This window comes from Cynocephalus volans, chromosome 6, assembly GCF_027409185.1.
Source record: "Cynocephalus volans isolate mCynVol1 chromosome 6, mCynVol1.pri, whole genome shotgun sequence".
NCBI classification, from domain to species: domain Eukaryota; kingdom Metazoa; phylum Chordata; class Mammalia; order Dermoptera; family Cynocephalidae; genus Cynocephalus; species Cynocephalus volans.
Genome location: NC_084465.1, coordinates 48,066,139 through 48,073,181, shown reverse-complemented (window position 1 = coordinate 48,073,181; position 7,043 = coordinate 48,066,139). Strand labels below are relative to the sequence as shown.

The 7,043-nt window shown below is 40.0% G+C and overlaps 1 pseudogene; it reads right to left on the bottom strand.

The window, feature by feature from the left end:
- Positions 1-225: 225 nt before the first annotated feature.
- LOC134380595 (tubulin alpha-1B chain-like) lies at positions 226-1,561 on the bottom strand (annotated as a pseudogene).
- Between the last annotated feature and the right edge of the window lie 5,482 nt (positions 1,562-7,043).

Genomic DNA, 7,043 nt, shown 5'->3' with positions numbered 1-7,043 from the left:
ATAATTCACAACTATGCCTGTTAAATTACTTAAATTTTGTTTGTTTTTGTTGAAGCCTTTACTTTGAGACATGACGCAAAAATCGTACAGGTACACATGGAAAAGTAAGACATAATCACAGGTGAGTGAAGACAATCTAACCAGAAATCTTTAATGCCTGTCAGCTAATGTTGAAGCTGAAGTTCTAGGAGTATGACATGCTGCATGGCTGAAAGGAAGGGATGATTAGTATTCCTCTCCTTCCTTACCCTCTCTTTCAGCAGAATCCACACCAACCTCTTCATAATCCTTCTCAAGGGCAGCCATGTCCTTGTGGGCCTCAGAAAACTCCCCTTCCTCCCTTCCCCTCCCCATGTGCCAGTGAACAAAGGCACACTTGGCATACGTCAGGTCAAACTTGTGGTCAAGGTGAGCCCAGGCCTCAGCAACAGCTGTGGTGTTGCTCAGCATGTACACAGTTCACTGTACCTTGGCCAGATCTCCACCAGGTACCACAGTGGGAGGCTGGTAATTAATGCCAACCTTGAAGCCAGTACGGCACCACTTTACAAACTGGATGCTGTGATTAGTCTTGATGGTGCATTGACATCTTTGGGAACCACATCACCACAGTACATCAGGCAGCAAACCATATATTTACCCTGGCGAGGGTCACATTTCACCATCTGGTTGGCTGGCACAAAGTAAGCATTGGTGATCTCTGCTACAAAAAGCTGTTCATGGTAGACTTTCTCAGCAGAGATGACTGGGGCACATGTGGCTTCCAGAGGGAAGTCGATGTGGGGATAGGGCACCAGGTTGGTCTGGAATTCTATCAGATCAATATTCATGGCTCCTTTGAATCTGAGGGAAGCAGTGATAGAGACACAACCTGGCTAATAAGGCAGTTAAGGTTAGTGTAGGTTGGGCCCTCAATGTCAAGTTTTCTATGCCAGATGTCATAGATGGCCTCATTGTCTACCATGAAGGCACAATCACAGTGCTCCAGGGTGGTGTGGTCGTGAGGATGGAGTTGTAGGGCTCAACTATAGCTGTGGAAACCTGGGGGCTGGGTAAATGGAGAACTCCAGCTTGGACATCTCACCATAATCAACAGAGAAACATTTCATCAGCAGGGAGGTGAACCCAGAACCAATTCCTCCACCAAAGCTATGGAAAACCAAGAAGCCTTGAGACCTGTGCACTGGTCAGCCAGCTTGTGAATACTGTCCGAGATGAGGTCAATGACCTCCTCGCCAGTGATGTAGTGGCCACGGGAGTAGTTATTGGCAGCACCTTCCTTGCATGTGATGAGCTGCTCAGGGTGGAAGAGCTGATGGTAGGTGCCAGTGCCAAATTCATCAATGACCATGGGTTCCAGGTCTACAAATGCTGCCCTGGACATATGCTTACCAGCATCCCCCTCACTGAAGAAGGTGTTGAAGGAATCATCTCCTCCCCCAATGGTCTTATCATTTGGCATCTGGCCACTGGGTTGGATGCCATGTTCCAAGCAGCAGAGCTCCCAGCAGGCATTGCCAATCTGGACACCAGCCTGGCCAACATGGACAGAGATGCATTCATGCAGGGTGGCTACTGGTTAGGATGCAAAGGCACCAGGAGCAGACACCAGGTCCTAGTTACTGTCCTTGACAAGCTAAGAGTTGAGGTAACACACCTAAATTACTTAAATTTAATGCTATGGACTGAATCATGTCCCATCAAAATTTATATATTAAAGCCTTAACCCCTAATGTGACTATATTTAAAGATAGGGCCCAAGAGGAGGTGATAAATGTTAAATGAGGTCATATGGGTGGGGCCCTAATCTAGTAGGGCTCTGTCTTTATCAGAAGAGGAAGGGACACCAGAGATCTCTCTGCCATGTGTTGATACAGTGAGAAGAGAGCAGTCTACCAGCCAGAAAAAGAGCCCTCACCAGAACCTGACCATGCCGGCACTCTAGTCTTGGCCTTCCAGCCTCCAGAGCTATGAGAAAATTAATTTCTGTTGTTTAAGCCACCCAGTATTTTGTTATAGCAGCCTGAGCTGACTAATTCACCTACCAAGGACATGGTAGAAATTAATACACGAGCAGAAAAGTGGTTAAAGAGGCACAGTGAGCAGGAGACTTGTGCCTTCATAAAAAATGAACATGGATTTCCTATTTTGCTAACTTTTAGCAAAAATTAATGAAAATGTTTTCCCTATAAATCTGAACAAATATTTACGTAAATATAAAACACTAACTTACCTCTAATATACATTTATTTTATTGGAAAAATCTAACATCAAGATGTTGGAAGAAATTGTAGATCTTTTCACCTTGAAATCATGCAAATTATACTACTGAGACAGAGTAAAATGTAGATAAATGAGAGTTTTCACTGAGCTTTTCTCATTCCAGAGATGGCAAAATTTCAGAGAAAGTGTGGTTCTTAGCTGACTGGCATTTCGCAGCATGCGTCTTACAAATCTTGAATATTTTAAGATAGACAGCTAAAGTAAAGAGACCTCCCATGAGTTTGTCACCTGGATGAATAACATGCTGCCATCTTCAATATTGCTAAGAGATATTCCCTTTGCTTTATTCTCGAGGGTCTCTCTTCTCAGGAACAAAGACTTCTTTGCCAGTAGAGAAGACAGGGAGAGAAATGGCATCACTGCTCCTGCCTAATTCCATGATGTACCTGAAATCCAAACATCCTGATATGGGTCAGCATATCTGCTTACAATATGCTAACACATAATACCTCCTAACACAGGTAAGCACAAGCCAGGAAAGACACGTTGCCCTATACCTGTGGTTTGTGATGCTATCTTGATTAGAGGAGGCTGTCCCTCTCAGATACACATAGTTTGAGTTGCCTCTGCCTGGTGTCCTAGAGGTTTCTACACCCAGCGCAATGTGCCATGGTATGATTTGGGTTGGATGAGAAATTTGTCATTCTTTTATAAGACAGAAGGAGGAGTTTGTGAAAGAGAAGGTGAGAAAAAAGAAGCAGCCTAATTCAGGTGCATTTTCAAGCAGATGAATATAGAAGGAGTATATAGAGAGAGAAATGGAAGATGTGGAAATTGACTCTGAGTCTGTATACCTCTTGGAATGTCTTCATGCACCCCCAAAGCTATGCAAATTCCCATTTGAATTAAATATACCTTTACCATTACTAATAATTATCATTGCAATGTACTGGTAGCTTACTGTAAACCAGGTATTATATTAGGTTCTTCAGGTATATATCAGCTCATTTAAATTCTATTTCTCATGTGATAGCCTTTATTAACCACATTTTACAAATGAAGAAATTGGGGCTCAAAAAAATAAGTAATTTGGTCGAGATCCCACAGCTAGTAAGTGCCAAAGCCAAATTCAATTCTAGCTCCATTCGATTTGAGAGCCTGTGCTTTGCACTACATCCTGTGTGGTCTTGTGTATGTGTTCTTGATTGACAGCAGCTTAATACACCTCCGTCCCAGAGAACTGGTACTTACAAGGTAATGACTCCTAATGGTGGATTTTCAGGATTATGTGCCAGACCTTTGAGAGGTAGTATTTTCATCAAGGCACGCTTCCTAGTGCTTCCTCAAATCATAAAAAACGTATTTTTTCTCTCTTCTCCTGATACACATAACACTCTATTTCTTAATAGAGTTACAGAGAGGAAATCAAATGAGAATAGCAAATAAGCATTCAAATTAAGAAAACGTGAAATTATTCAAGGTTTCCTACTTCGACCACTGTTAGAAATTCTCTCCATGTTTTCACACTCAGTTTAGACACTTTATAGCCAGTGGATTTTTTTCCTCTAAAAGGTCCCTCAAAAGGTTATTTTTTTAATTCAAATTTTTGGTCTAAGCCTGTGAACGTATCTAAAAATCTTATTAGTGAGTCATTAACCACATAGGTAAAAATTGAAGGTGATGATGACCAAAATCACCATCATAGCAAACCCTAAAGAATACTGTTTTCCACAGAAAAATAGACAAATTTATGGGACTTTAAAAAAAGTTTTCCCTTCAACCTGTTTCACACACACGTACACACAATTTTCAGTGGAATTGCAACTAAAGTGAGCTTACGTCTATATTTCATTATGGAGCCTGAACTAATATTTATCTATTTATTCTTTAATATAAATTAAAGCTTGATTCCTTGGGTAGAGTACAGTTCAGTAGTATTTTGGACTTTGGCCTTGGGTGTTTTTCAGGCATTAAGACATCAGAAAAGTAGCAAGGGCATAGGGAGAATAAACCCAGTCAGTTTCCTACATCACAGATTTAGGAGAGGACAGTAAGGTTGATGATCCAGACTAGGAACATTTTTCAGCAGTTACCAAGACAAAGGAGCATCTCTGTTAGAGCCGGTCACACTGTGCTACTGAGACACATCTAAATAAGGTGGAGAGAGGACCTGAAACATCGAAGGAATTTAGGAAGACAAGGAAGAGCCAGAGAGAGAGATTAATTGTCCTAATTCTTAAGGGTATATTCCATAAAAAGAATGAATGAAAATATCTGTATATTTTGTCAGCAATGAAATAATAATAATGTCATATATTTATGTTTTGCTTAAAGAATTTTCATGTAAATGTATTCTTTATCACTGCCTGTGGAGTTTGTGGGGAAGGCACTATTTTTGTTATGTAGCAGAAAAGAAAACTTAGGCTTAGAGAGACTGGTTGAATTGTCCAATGTCCCTCAGCTGGTTCCTGGCACAGTAATGACCAGACAGACCCCAGTCCCAGGGGGTCTCGCCTCTTCCTAGCAGTCTGAGGCACCCTCTCTTCCTCTGTCCCTCTCTTTTCTAATGTCTAGTATTTGCAATAGCTTCTTCCTCTCATTTCTGGGCACCCCCCTCTACATTTACCTAACCCTCCTATATGAACATCTCCCTTGTTTCTTCATTGTCGGCAAAGGCAGAGACAATAAGGAAGACCTGTATTCTCCCGACACTCTATTAGTGGTACCGAGGGCTGGGGCCCAGAGAGTCCAACTGTGAGAGGTTGAGAATTTACATGACCCCACCCCACATCAAGCTATAACCATGAACTCTGTCAATGCCCTGTTTTTCTACTGCTGGGTTATTTTACTAGCACAGAAATAGCAACCATTTTCTAGTAGCTCATAATCTGAAACATTGGCTTTGCTTTGTAAAATCTCAATAAGAATATGAAAAATGCATTTGGGTATCTATACAGCCCCAAACAATAGACTCTGGTTTTCACTGAATGGATTTAACTGCCTTGTTATTTTGATCCTACGTAGATCTTGCTATTTCTGGGTGAAAACACATATATATAAGCATACACAACTGAACAAAAATTAAGCAGACATTTAACTTGAAATTTTCAAGTAAGTCAACCTTCTGTACTTCTTTGTATATGTAAGGTTTTTTCTCCCCACATAAATTCCTACTTGGTTATGCCTCCTTTATAACAGCCCAATTTTTAAACCTGTCAGGTTTTAACAATAATTATAGGTGGTATTTCTTTGAATACCTTTCTAAGTATTTTTATTACCTCTTTGAACTCTCACAACAACCCTCTAAGACAAATCCCATTTTGAATATGTAGAAACGGAGACACAGAGAGGGCACAAGACGTCCCCAAGTCCTCCCATGTAGCACAGATTGAGTCCAAGCAGTCTGGCTCCAGAAACTACGTTCACAATTACCACATTAAACTGCCATAAAATAAAAAATTAATAAATTGGACCTCATCAATATTTAAAACTTTTGCTCTGCTAAAGTCACTCTTAGAATACAAAGACAAATTATAGACCTGGAGAAAATATCTGCAAATCACATATCTGATAAAAAAACTTGTATCTAGAGTATATAAAGAACACTCAAAACTCAACAGTAATAAATAATCCAATTCAATACAATTGGAAAATGCACAGAAGACATGAACAAACATTTCACTGAAGAGGATACACAAATAGAATATATTCATGTGAAAAAATGTTCAACATCATTAGCCATTTGCAAAATGCAAATTAAAACCACTATGAGATATTATTACATACATATCAGAATGGCTAAAGTTAAAAATAGTGACAACACCAAACGCTGGTGAGGATACTGAGAAAGTGGACAACTCATGCATTGCTAATGAGAATGTAAAATGGTACAGCCACTTTAGTAATAATTTGTCAAATTATTATAAAACTAAACATACGATTACTCTACAACCTAGCAATCACACTCTTGGGTATTTATCCAAAAGTAATGAGAACATTCACACAAAAACATGTATATGAATGGTCATAACAGTTTTATTCATAATATCCAAAAACAACCCAAATATTCTTCAGCAGGTGAATGATTAAACAAGCTGTGGTGCACTTATACAATGGAATACCACTCAGCAATAAAAAGGAACAAACTATTGATTCATGTGGATTAGCCCGTTTCTGCTGGTTGTAACGAAATATCTGGAACTGGGTGATTTGTAAGAAAATGAAATTTATTGTTTACAGTTTCAGAATCAAAGAAGCCCAAAGTCCAGGGGATATATCTGGTGAGGGTCTTTTTGATGGGGACTTTACAGCAAGCAGGGGTCTTACGTGGCAGAAAATGGTGGAGCAGAAACAGAGAGACTCTCGTGTGTTCTCCTTTTAAAGCCCCAGAACCACACCACCATTATAAATCCATTCATTGCACCATGGTCCTACAATCTAATCACCTTTTCAAGGCCCCACCTTTCAATTACCATAATAGGATTTCCCACCCTCAGCAGCTACAGTGGGAATTAAGCTTCCAACCTATGCACTTTGGGGGGCACAATTCAATCAATCCACAGCAACATGCAACAACTTTGATGGATCTCAAGGGAATTATGCTGAGTGAAAAAAGCCAATCTCAAAAGGTTATATAGTATGTGATTCCATTTATATAACATTTTGAAATAACAAAATTATAGAGATGGGAAACAGATTACTGGTTGTCAGGGGGTAGGGATGGGGAGGAGTGGACGTGGCTATAAAGGCAAGACAGAGCCTTGTGGTGGAACAATTCTGTATCTTGACTGTAGTGATGGCTACATGAGCCTACACATATA